General features: G+C 47.7%; 2 pseudogenes across 1 annotated transcript; one reads left to right on the top strand and one right to left on the bottom strand.

The window, feature by feature from the left end:
* The first annotated feature begins 1,698 nt into the window (after positions 1–1,698).
* Positions 1,699–2,971, top strand: LOC129546163 (transcription initiation factor TFIID subunit 9-like; annotated as a pseudogene).
* Positions 2,972–4,112: 1,141 nt separating this feature from the next.
* LOC129546164 (cationic amino acid transporter 3-like) lies at positions 4,113–10,341 on the bottom strand (annotated as a pseudogene). The gene is made up of 11 exons (XR_016035766.1): positions 9,986–10,341; positions 9,261–9,419; positions 8,251–8,426; positions 7,931–8,043; positions 7,555–7,777; positions 7,250–7,380; positions 7,043–7,145; positions 5,717–5,910; positions 5,358–5,524; positions 4,849–4,957; positions 4,113–4,683 (listed from the first exon to the last, which is right to left on the bottom strand). The product of XR_016035766.1 is annotated as a cationic amino acid transporter 3-like (transcript).
* Positions 10,342–12,741: the final 2,400 nt, after the last annotated feature.

Consider the following 12,741-nt stretch of genomic DNA (forward strand, 5'->3'; position numbering starts at 1 on the left):
CATGATGCTGGGAAAGATTGAAGGCAGGAGAAGAAGGGGACAGCAGAGGAGGAGATGGTTGGATGGCATCACTGACTTGATGGACATGAGTTTGAGCAAGTTCCAGGAGTTGTTGATGGACAGGGAAGCCTGGAGTCCATGGTTGCAGAGTCAGACACATCTGAGCAACTGAACTGAACCCTGTAATTTCATTAGAACTAGCAACTAATTCTGTTAATCGTCCTCCATCTACTTTTTAATTCATCTGTTTTGCTACATTGTTTCTTGACTGCCATACCCCCTTCACTCTAGTGCTGCTGTTCATTCTCACAAACAGTACTTCATTATTACCAACATCTTCGGTGTCTATAATGTTGGTTTTGCGCATTCTGTTCTGTAGCAACAACTTATCTTTCTAGTTTAACTTTATTGTGGCCACATTGTGTAGCATGTGGGGTCTTAGTTCCTCAACCAGGGATCAAATCTGTGCCCCCAGCAGTGGAAGTGCAGAGTCTTAACCACTGGACTTCCAGGGAAGCCCCTAAGTAAAGTTGCCTGCTGCTGCTAAGTCACTTCAGTCGTGTCCGACTCTGTGTGACCCCATAGACGGCAGCCGACCGGGCTCCACCGTCCCTGGGATTCTCCAGGCAAGAACACTGGAGTGGGTTGCCATTTCCTTCTCCAATGCATGAAAGTGAAAAGTGAAAGTGAAGTCGCTCAGTCGTGTCCAACTAGTAGCGACCCCACGGACTGCAGCCCACCAGGCTCCTCTGTCCATGCAATTTTCTAGGCAAGAGTACTGGAGTGGCTTGCCATTGCCTTCTCCGAAAGTTGCCTAGTCATGTCCAACTCTTTGTGACCCCATGGACCGTAGCTTACCAGGCTCCTCTGTCCATGGGGTTTTCCAGGCAAGAATACTGGAGTGGGTTGCCATTTCCTTCTCCAGGGGATCTTCCCAACCCAGGGATTGAACCCAGGTCTCCTGAATTGCAGGCAGACGCTTTACCATCTGAGCCACCAGGGAAGTCCTCAGTCAGTTCAGTCGCTCAGTCGTGTCTGACTCTTTGTGACCCCATGAATCGCAGCACGCCAGGCCTCCCTGTCCATCACCAACTCCCAGAGTTTACCCAAACTCATGTCCATCGAGTCGGTGATGCCATCCAGCCATCTCATCCTCTGTCGTCCCCTTCTCCTGCCCCCAATCCCTCCCAGCATCAGGGTCTTTTCCAAAGAGTCAACTCTTTGCGTGAGGTGGCCAAAGTATTGCTGTTTCAGCTTTAGCATCAGTCTTTCCAATGAATATTCAGGAATGATTTCCTTTAGGATGGACTGGTTGGATTTCCTTGAAGTCCAAGGGACTCTCAAGAGTCTTCTCCAACACCACAGGGAAGTTGTATATATCTATATATAAAGTCCCTTTATATCTTTTAGTTCTACCCAACTGTAACCATCTATCTATAAACCATTACTTTCTACTCCCTTCACCCACCTCTGGCAATGCAGGGGTTTTCGTTTTATTTTCCAATTAAGAACTTTTTGGACGCGCCGGCCCGACTGCTGCCGGGGTCTCGGCCCCTGCGATGGCAGCGCGTGCTCGAGGGCCGGTCACCAGCTGTGGGTGACGAGGCGGTGGAGGTGGGTCACGAGCGCCCCTGCAGGCCTCGAGTGCCCCGGGCCGCTGGCCCTTGCGGTGGCCCGGCCCTGCCGGCCCCTCCCGGGAGTGTGCAGAGCGCGTGTGCAGTGCGCGTGTGCAGAGGCGAGCGGAGCCAGCGCGGCGGGGACCATGCTGCTGCCGAACATCCTGCTCACCGGTACACCAGGGGTTGGAAAAACTACACTAGGCAAAGAACTTGCGTCAAGATCAGGACTGAAATACGTTAATGTGGGTGATTTAGCTCGAGAAGTTTGATCACCGGATATCATGGAGTCTGGCAAGATGGCTTCTCCCAAGAGCATGCCGAAAGATGCACAGATGATGGCAGAAATCCTGAAGGATATGGGGATTACAGAATATGAACCAAGAGTTATAAATCAGATGTTGGAGTTTGCCTTCCGATATGTGACCACAATTCTAGATGATGCAAAAATTTATTCAAGTCATGCTAAGAAAGCTACTGTTGACGCAGATGATGTGTGATTGGCAATCCAGTGTCGTGCTGACCAGTCTTTTACGTCTCCTCCACCACGAGATTTTTTATTAGATATTGCAAGGCAAAGAAATCAAACCCCTTTACCACTGATCAAGCCATACTCAGGTCCTAGATTGCCACCTGATAGGTACTGCTTGACTGCTCCAAATTATAGACTTAAGTCTTTACAAAAAAAGGCGTCTACTTCTGCAGGAAGAATAACAGTTCCACGGTTAAGTGTTGGTTCAGTTACTAGCAGACCAAGTACTCCCACACTTGGCACACCAACCCCACAAGCCGTGTCCGTTTCAACTAAAGTAGGGACTCCAGTGTCCCTCACAGGGCAAAGGTTCACAGTACAGATGCCCACTTCACAATCCCCAGCTGTCAAAGCATCAATTCCTGCAACATCAGCAGTTCAGAATGTTCTAATTAATCCGTCATTAATTGGGTCCAAAAATATTCTTATTACCACTAACATGGTCTCATCACAAAATACTGCCAGTGAAGCATCAAATGCATTGAAAAGAAAGGATGATGATGATGATGATGATGACGATGATGATGACTATGATAATTTGTAATCTAGCCTTGAAGCATGTAACATGTGAATCTATTGTACTGAGATTAAACCTGCATGCTAGATGTTTCCATGTTGTGTTCTAGAAAAAATAGTATTTAATGAGTAAATATGCTTACCATACTTTTTGATTGAGCTGTTGTGTTAGATTTTCTTTAATAGGATTAGTAATGGTTTCTTGTCAGCCTTTAAGTGTCAAAAATAAAGTTGCAATTCATGCATTTAAAAAAAAAAGAACTTTTCATCATCAGCTCTATTGTGTGACTGTAAGGGTCTGTGATGACAGAATAGTGAAGAAAAATGATCATTTAAACCATGTTAAACTAAATCTCAGTAAAGCTGGGGAAAAGATAAAATGATCATTTTCCTTTATCCTGATTAAATGTTCCACTTTATCTCTTATTATTCTTTTTCTCAAAATCTACTTTGATATTAATATAGCTACCCCAGCTTTCTTGTGTTACTCTGTACAATGTATCTGTTCCCTTCCTTTTACTTTCAACTTATTAGTTAGTTAATTAGTGTTAGCAGCTCAGTCGTGTCCGACTCTTTGTGACCCCGTGGACCATAGCCCGCCAGGCTCCTCTGTCCATGGGATTCTCCAGGCAAGAACACTGGAGTGGGTTGCCATGCCCTTCTTCAGGGGATATTCCTGATCCAGGGATTGAAGCTGGGTCTCCTGCATTGCAGGCAGATTCTTTGCCATCTGAGCCACCAGAGCAGCCCTTTCCAACTTATTGGTGACCTAAAGGCCTATTGATGAAAGTGAAAGAGGAGAGTGAAAAGGTTGGCTTGAAGCTTAACATTCAGAAAACGAAGATCATGGCATCTGGTTCCATCACTTCTTGGGAAATAGATGGGGAAACAGTCGAAACAGTGTCAGACTTTATTTTTTTGGGCTCCAAAATCACTGCGGATACTGATTGCAGCCATGAAATTAAAAGACGCTTACTCCTTGGAAGGAAAGTTATGACCAGCCTAGATAGCATATTAAAAAGCAGAGACATTACTTTGCCAACCAAGGTCCGCCTAGTCAAGGCTATGGTTTTTCCCGTGGTCGTGTATGGATGTGAGAGTTGGACTGTGAAGAAAGCTGATCGCCAAAGAATTGATGCTTTTGAACTGTGGTGCTGGAGAAGACTCTTGAGAGTCCCTTGTACTGCAAGGAGATCCAACCAGTCCATTCTAAAGGAGATCAATCCTGGGTGTTCATTGGAAGGACTGATGCTAAAGCTGAGACTGCAATACTTTGGCCACCTCATGCGACGAGCTGACTCACTGGAAAAGAGTCTGATGCTGGGAAAGGTTGGGGGCGGGAGGAGAAGGGGACGACGGAGAATGAGATGGCTGGATGGCATCACTGACTCTATGGACATGAGTTTGAGTGAACTCTGGGAGTTGGTGATGGACAGGGAGGCCTGGCGTGCTGTGGTTCATGGGGTCGCTAAGAGTCGGACACGACTGAGCGACTGAACTGAACTGAATATTTAAAGGGCAACTCTTGACACAACACGCAGTTACCTGTGCTTCCTTCTCATGTGCCCATCTCCGTGTTCTTGCTGGAAATGGGTGCAAGGGGTCATTTCTCATGTGCCAGGTTAATATTTTATTTCTTCCTCTGGTTGCTGCTTACACTACTGTACTTTGTGAAAATCCATCTTGCTGCACACTTATGAAGCACACACTTTTCTGTGTGTATGTTATGGTTTTAAAAGTCTACTTAAAACTTAACATAAAAGTCATTTTGTCTGGTGGCAATGAATACGTGGCTCTAGATGCATTTCACCCTCTCACTCCATTGAGGCTCACAGCACCGCTTGAACCAGCAGACCCTCCGGTGCACGGAAGGGTTCCAACAGCATCTGTTTCCTGTGGTTAAGATGACTCAGCACCAGGGATGTTTTTCTCAAGTCTGGGGGGTGGAGGCTGGTGGCTGTGGCTCGTTGTTCTCCTCCAAGCTGTGTTGGATCCCGTATCAAAAACATATGACAAATCCTAGCAGGGAAATGAGACGATGAGAAGGGAAAGAAAGTGCTCACCCCACTTAAAAATGCCCAGTAGGCCTCCTATTATGGTGTCTGACAGTTTAGAGCAGAGGCAGTAGGAAGAGGACTGGGTTCAGTCCCTCAAGAAGCCTCTTTATCCCAGAAAATCACTTACCAATCACCATCCAGATGCCAAATAGGGCCCAGGCCACAGTGGTCATCCTCATCATAGAGTAAATGTTCATGAAGATGCTCACCAGTGGGAGGACAGGCAGCGCAGGGACCTGTGGGCAGAGTCAGTTCATCCCTGAGCACTGTCCAGACGTCTGAAAGGGAGACCCTGCCCCAGTGGGCAGGAAGACGGTCCTCTTCAGGCTGTGTGCTCAGTGTCTACTGAGAGGGGGTTTGTAAAGCACTGAGTGTGGACCAGGGAAGAGTCCACTGTTCAGCAAGTCCTCCCCCTTCCTTGGTCCAGCATAGAGTGTTCAGACTTCAAAGCCTGCAGACTTCATTCACTCAAGGTGGACAGTGTGGGGACATATAATAACCTACTTTTTTGGGGGGGGCATGTCGTGTGGCTTGTGGGATCTTAGTTCCCTGACCAGGGATTGAGCCTGGGCCCAGGGCAGTGAAAGTGCAGAGTCCTAACCACTGGACCACCAAGGAACTCCCAAGATCACCTACCTTAAAATAAAGAGGAGAGGGGTCCTGGGGCTGCCTCCAGATGATGGCTGTGACCCCAGTGATGAGCAGCAGCAGCAGCACAGCCACTGTTGTGAGCCCGGGGTCTCCAGAGAACACCTGGCTGGGCCACTGGGCCAGGATCTGGCTCAGGATGGTCAGCAGGAGAACTGCAAGGGTCAAGGAGAAGAAGAACAGGCTGGACCCAGAAGACAAAGACGTCAGGACCTCGGGTCACACCCCTCCCCAGGCTACCCACCTCATGAAGGGCCATCATATCTCCAAGACTCCTCAACTGACAAGATACACACTCCCACTCATCCTGTCAATATCAGAATATGAAGAGAAATTCCAGTGCTCACCAAACATGAAGGCACATACATAGACAATCTGGCCAGATTTCTGTGTGGGGATGGTACTGGTATGGAACCACAGACTCTTCAGGATGTTTGAGGTTCCTGCTTCAGGTACAGAGTCCAAAGGACTTCCTTCAACTTCAGGCTCCATCTCAATTTCCTCCCCTGTTTTCTCCTTCAGACTGGTGTGTGACTGGTACCTGAATATGAGATATTAAGGCAATATTAACAAGGGACTGATTCAAAATTGGGAAAGGAGTATGTCAAGGCTGTATATTGTCACCCTGCTTATTTAACTTATATGCAGAGTACATCATGAGAAATGACGGGCTCGATGAATCACACGCTGGAATCAAGATTGCCCAGAGAAATATCAACAGCCTCAGATATGCAGATGATACTATTTTAATGGCAGAAGGTGAAGAAGAGATAAAGGGCCTCTTGATGAAAGTGAAAGAGGAGAGTGAAAAAGTTGGCTTAAAGCTCAACATTCAAAATACTAAGATCATGGCATCTGGTCCCATCACTTCATGGCAAATAGATGGGGAAAATGTGGAAACAGTGTCAGATTTCATTTTCTTGGGCTCCAAAATCAATGTGGCCAGTGAGTGCAGCCACAAAATTAAAAGACACTTGCTCCTTGGAAGAATAGCTATGACAAACCTAGACAGTATATTAAAAAGCAGAGACATCACTTTGCTGACAAAGGTACATAGAGTCAAAGCTATGGTTTTTTCAGTAGTCACATATGGATGTGATATGTGGACCATAAAGAAGGCTGAGCACTGAAGAACTGATGATTTTGAACTGTGGTGCTGGAGAAGACTGTTGAGAGTCACTTGGACAGCAAGGAGATCCAAATAGTCAATCCTAAAGGAAATTAACCCTGACTATTCATTGGAGGGACTGATGCTGAAGCTGAAGCTCTAATACTTTGGCCACCTAATGTGAAGAGCTGACTCAGTGGAAAAGACCATGATGCTGGGAAAGATTGAGGGCAGGAGGAGAAGTGGGTGACAGAGGATGAGATGGTTGGATGGCATCACTGACTTGATGGACATGAATCTGAGCAAGCTCCAGGAGATAGTGAAGGACAGAGGAGCCTGGCAAGATGCAGTCCATGGGGTGGCAAAGAGTTGGTCAAGACTTAGTGACTGAACAACAACAACAAGGTAATATTAACAGCAGCCCCTACGCAGCCAACATTACATAGCCTATGCCACCACTTTCTTATCTTAAGTCTAGAAGGACATTTAGAAAGCAGCATGGAGGCAGAAGGTGATCCATCTCCATGAGTCCAAGGCCCCCGGTCAAGGTGTAGTGGAGTCTCACCTGAGGACAAGGACTGAAAATGCCACGAGTGTGTAAGCAAGCAGGGTCATGACTGATAAGAAGTCCACAAGATCATTGAGCTTGAAGAGTAATGCCATGGCCCCTAGAATGGAGGGCACAATCAAGATGGAAGGAGGGAGTGAGAAACCACTGGGAATATCCAAGCCAAAGAGTCGATCAAGGAAGGAGTGGGTTCTGTGTATTCACCTGCGAGGTTTCCGGAAGACACGATGGCCATGATGGGGGCACCTGTGTGGGCACGGACCTGGGCAAGTCCCCGGCAAAGGAGCCTGTCCTCTGCCGCCGCGTCGATCACCTGAGACATGGGGAGCATGGTGCTGTGGAGTCGGGAAGGGAAAGTGGAGCGTGTGTGAGACGGCACAGATGCAGGAGAGACCGGGCCGTCTGCTCCCTGGTCTACATGGGGTAAGGTGCCTTTCCATCTGGTTTCTCAATCCCAAGGGATGGGATTGGCATCTGACAGGAGACGGGGACAAAGCCAAGATACTGACCTGTACGTAACAGCACAAATGATGCCGACACTCAGGACATATCTGACAGGGATCCACCCACCGTGCAGAAATGTCTGTGATAAGGGGTTGTCAGGCTGAATCTGGTAGTAGGGCAGGATGAGGGTGAGGGACGCCGAGACACCGAAATTGGCCAAAAAGCAGATGAAGATGGAGAACGTGATGCTCAAGGGGATGGACCGCTGAGGATTTAGGACTTCTTCGCCTGCAGGTTGGGAGGAAGTATTGGGTCAAGGATACGCACTGGGGTGAAAGCACAAAGCCCCCTTTCCTCTGTAACCTCCAAGTGATACCTGTGCCCAAGGGCAGCCCAGGCTGTGGCCAAACCCCAGATGGGGACACACAGGGCCCAGGTTACCTCTAGAGACAATGGTGTCAAAGCCAACAAATGCGTAGAAACATAGAACTGCTCCATGGAGAACCCCATCAAAGCCAAAAGGCACAAACCTTCCAGAACCCAGAGGGCCCAACCTATGGTGAGAGAAAGAATGAGGAAGAACTGGGGGAGGTTGTTCAGCTGTCTCTGAGCTCCTTGGTTAATATCATGAGTCCTGGGCTCCAACATGCAATTAATTGAGTCTGTCATTTCAGATCTCCGTAGTCCCCACCATAGTCCCAGCTCTGCATAAACCATCCCCCCGTACCGAGCATTAGAATGGTCCAAGATACCCTCCTAACCTAGAGGTGCCACTGGATTCAGATGTGTTCATTGTGTAGTCCTGTTCCATGAGCTGCCAATTGTGCAGGTCTCCCTCAATGAAACCCGAGAGGATGATGAAGCTTTGAACCAAACTGTTGATGCCTGTGAACACTTTGTTAAACAGGGCTGAGTCACAGTCCCAGAACCTGTACTCCTGTGGAAAAGATGGAAAATGAGACATCCTAGGTAACTAAGTCCACAGACACGGAAAGCAGACCAGGCGTTGCCAGACTAGCTGGGGATTGAGATGGGGGAGATGGACAGTGACTGCTCAGTGGATACCGGGTTTCTTTTTTGTTGTGATGAAAGTATCTGGAGGTGATTGTTACACAGCAATTAGTGAGTGTACTAAACTGAATTGCCCCTGACTTGTACACTTTAATGTGGTTCATCTCTAACTGTGGCCATTATCTCACGATACACTGTCTACCAAAGCATGACATTGTACACATCCTAATCAATGTTGCATGTCAATCATGTTTCAGTAAAGTTGGTAAAGAATCATAGATGGCTAACTTTATGTTATATGACTTTCCTTTCAATTAAAAACACGTCTTTGGTCTCAGTAAAGAGGACGAAACATGTCAGTCTCAGTAAATAATTCTCACGAGGGGATGACTTTATAGTAATTCGCACTAGGAAATAATTCCCCAGGGGACTGTTGGCAATGTCTGGAGACAGTCTGGAGGGTGGGGATCACCTGTATCTAGTGAATACAGGTCCGGGGTGCTACTCAACACCTGACAATGATATTTTCAAAAAAGCCTAAAATGTACAGGATATCTCCCCACACCAAGAACCATCCAGCCCAAAATGTCAGTGTCGCCAAGGGTGGGAAACATCAGCTGATGTCTTGGCTTCCCGTCTCTCGTATGCCAGATGCTTCTTTTCAGTTCGACTCCCCTTCCATTCTGCTCCCCAGCCTCCCTGGCCTTTCCCACCCCTCCACCCCGTGATCTTCCCCTCTGGTCACTGGGCCCCGTCTTACCCATGAACAGCAGCACCAGGGTCAAGGCCAGAAAGTCTGGGTACCTGGCCAGGAAGCGGGGCACGTGTAAAGAGAAAGTGCCTTGTAACGCCTGAGAGATGTTGTTCCCAATGAGGCTGTCAAAGATGTAGCTCCAGGCCCGGGCCAAAATGGCAGTGCCTGCAGTGGCAGAAGGAACAGACGTTAATGGAACCCCTAATATGCACCATGAGATGAATTCTGGGGAAACAGATGAAATACTTAATCTGAAAATGTGCCCCCCACCCACCATGGGATGGGGAGAGAAGACCCAGATGATTCACAATTTAGGTCAGCTATTTACTATGTGAAGAAGAGATCAGTGTTGTATAAGAAAAGAAAGCAGGGAAGTAGGAAATGGAGAGCTGGACGATGAGGGTTGAATTTTTAAATCGAGGTGTAAGAGAATATCCCGTGAAGGCAACAACAGAGCAAAGACTTCAATATGGCGCAGGGAAGAGCCCGCGGGCCATGCCGCCTCCTCCCCCACTCCCTACAGGTCCCTTTTTTTCTGGATTCTTGATCCAGTTGTTCAAGGAAAGAAAGAGAGAGCTGAGTAGAATGAAACTGTGGGGTTTTCTTGCCACTATTGCTCACCTCCCCCTGCAAAGTCAATAACAAAGTGCTCATGAGTGAGCAAACACCCGGATCCCCACTTCTAGTTACCTAATCTCAAGCCGCATACCATCCTGATCCCATTATCTCACCAAGGACTGAGGACAGGATGAGGTTCCACCCAGTGATAAAGGCGTACAGCTGACCCATGGTGACATAGCTGTAGAGATACACAGAACCGGAGCGTGGTACCCGGGCCCATAACTCGGCATAGCAGAACACTGACAGGAGAGAAAACAAGGCGGCCACCAAGAAGCAGATGACGATTGCCGGTCCAGTTATGTACGTGACCGTTTTACCAATCAGGATGTAGATGGCAGCTCTCAGGATCTTGCCCACACCCAAGATCACCAGGTCGAGGGTGTTCAGAGGAGCTCTGTGCCTCTCAGACCCCTCCCTGGGCTCCAGCTTCCGACCAAACCGGTGAACATACCGACGCAGCATCCTAGACACAGCTGAGGAGGCTCCAGTCTGCTGAGGAAACAAGACACAAAGCCATCAGGAATGTCCATCGACTCTTGGCCCTGGGAGCTCAGTTCTATGAAGCAATGGAGTGATGGGGACCTGGTGGTAAACAGATACAGTAGACAAGTTCTCTGTCTCTGAGCTCTGGTTTCTTCAAACGTAAAGAAGACCTTTAATATGCTTCAAGAGAAGTGAGGGCAAGGGGAACATGACTCCCCAAAATGTCCCACTTTGAGATGAGGATTGTTTTAAGCTGAAGGCAATTTAGACCCAGCAGACTCAGGAGAAGCCCCTTGCCTCTCTCTCAGCTGCTCAAAAGAGTATAGATTAGGGGACCTATGCCAGGAAGAGAGGTATTCCCAGAGAGAATTTTTATCTCGAAAAGACCTGGAGCAGCAAACATTCGTTCGCGAAGCACTTGCTCTTCCCATCGTCCTGTGACTTGTCTTCCTCCCCTTTTAACCCCCAGGCTCTGAGCCCCTTCTCCTTAGATATAAGCTTCAATTGCTTGAATGTCTTTGGGCCTTAGAGTTTTTATCAGACTCCAATTCATCTGACTAATGACAACTTGTTAGACTGGACAAAGAGCCTAGAAGGAAAAGCTTTGTGTCCCTAGCGAATGAAAAGCTTCTAACGGTGCCTGGCACACCATTGCTGCTGCTAAGTAAGTCACTTCAGTCGTGTCCAACTCTGTGTGACCCCATGGACTGTAGCCTACCAGGCTCCTCCGTCCATGGGATTTCCCAGGCAAGAGTACTGGAGCGGGGTTCCATTGCATTAATTGCATGCTTAATTTACAGGATGATTTGAGTGGAGAAGAAGGCTGATTTTTGACTGACATTGGCCAGCTCTGCTGGTTCAAATCCAGTTCTGCCTGTCTGATTTTGCACAAACTACATACCGCCTTTGTCCTCCTTTCCTGTATAAAATGAGGGAAATTATTATCATCATGATTTCCCTCTTTCCTTGATATGTGTGAAGTGACTCTTTTAGGAGCTTGCTGATCAGAGAGCTCAGACTACATATATTTCTTCACCAAGGATCCTGCAGTCTCCCAGCTTTCTGTTTCATCACTTGCAGAGGAAAATGGAATAGGAACTCAACTTTGGGGCAGAAGGAGATGGAATTTGTAGGGAGGGACAGATTCAAGCCCAGCTCAGTCAAAGCATCAAACCAGAGTGGCCTCCCAACTGCCTGGAGGGAGGGGGGGACTAACCTTCATTCTGAATCAGAAACAACAGGACTCTGTTTCCTGCTGCTTTGGGGCATGAGATGCCCCCTCACTACACTGCTCTGCAGGGCTAGGATGACCCAGGGACCACAAGTCACCATCAGGGGGCTTCCACCCCTGATACTCTGAAGTCCAAGTTTAACATTTTGATTCAGAGCAAGCATTCAAACAGCCAAGAAACTCTGATTAGGATCTTGGCTCCTCAAACACCCCTGTGTCTTTGAACAAGTCATTTACTTCTCTGAACCTGTGCTTCCTTCTTGTTCAAATACTGCTGATGGAGCTTTGTGCAATGTGAGTAGGAACGTAAACTGTTACAGCTGCTGTGGATAAAGTATTGTGTGTTCCTCCAAAAATGAAAAATAGATTCACCCCAGAAATAATAAATGCTGGAGAGGGTGTGGAGAGAAGGGAACCCTCCTACAAGGCTGGTGGGAATGTAAATTGGTTCAGCCACTATGGAGAACAGTATGGAAATTCCTTAAACAACTAAAATCAGAGCTACCATATGAGCCAGCAATCCCACTCCTGGGAGTACATCCAGACAAAAAAATGGTCTGAAAGGATACATACAGCTCAGTGTTCGTTTCAGCACTGTTTGCAATAGCCGAAGCCTGGAAGCAACCCGCACGCCCATCGACAGAGGAATGGACAGAGGCTGAGGTACACGCATGCAATGGAATAGTGCTCAGCCATTAGAGAGGATGAAATAATGTCGTTTGCAGCAACAGCGATGGGCCTAGAGGTGATCATACTGAGTGAAGTAAGTCAGACAGCAGGAGAAATACCGCGTAACATCCCACACACGCGAAATCAAAAAAGAAATGAGGATACATGTGAACTTACACAACAAAGAAACTCCCAGACTTAAGAGAACGAACTTAGGGGGAGAAGGGACGCTTAGGGAGTTTGGGCCGGACACGTACACACTGTTGTATTTTAAAATGGATATCCAGCGAGGTCCTACTGTACAGCACAGCGAACTCTGTTCAATGTTCTGTGGGAGCTTGGATGGAAGGGAGTCGGGGGCCCTCCTGCTCTCCATGGCACAAAGATAAAATGACTCCTTTTAGCCCGCACTTTTATTGGCAGAAGTCCCGAGAGATCAGTAGGAAACAGCTATGCTGGGGAGTTTGGTCAGCAGCACCATGA

This window comes from Moschus berezovskii, chromosome 22 (genome assembly GCF_049115385.1).
Source record: "Moschus berezovskii isolate FMDL1 chromosome 22, NW_MosBer_1.0, whole genome shotgun sequence".
NCBI classification, from domain to species: Eukaryota; Metazoa; Chordata; class Mammalia; order Artiodactyla; family Moschidae; genus Moschus; species Moschus berezovskii.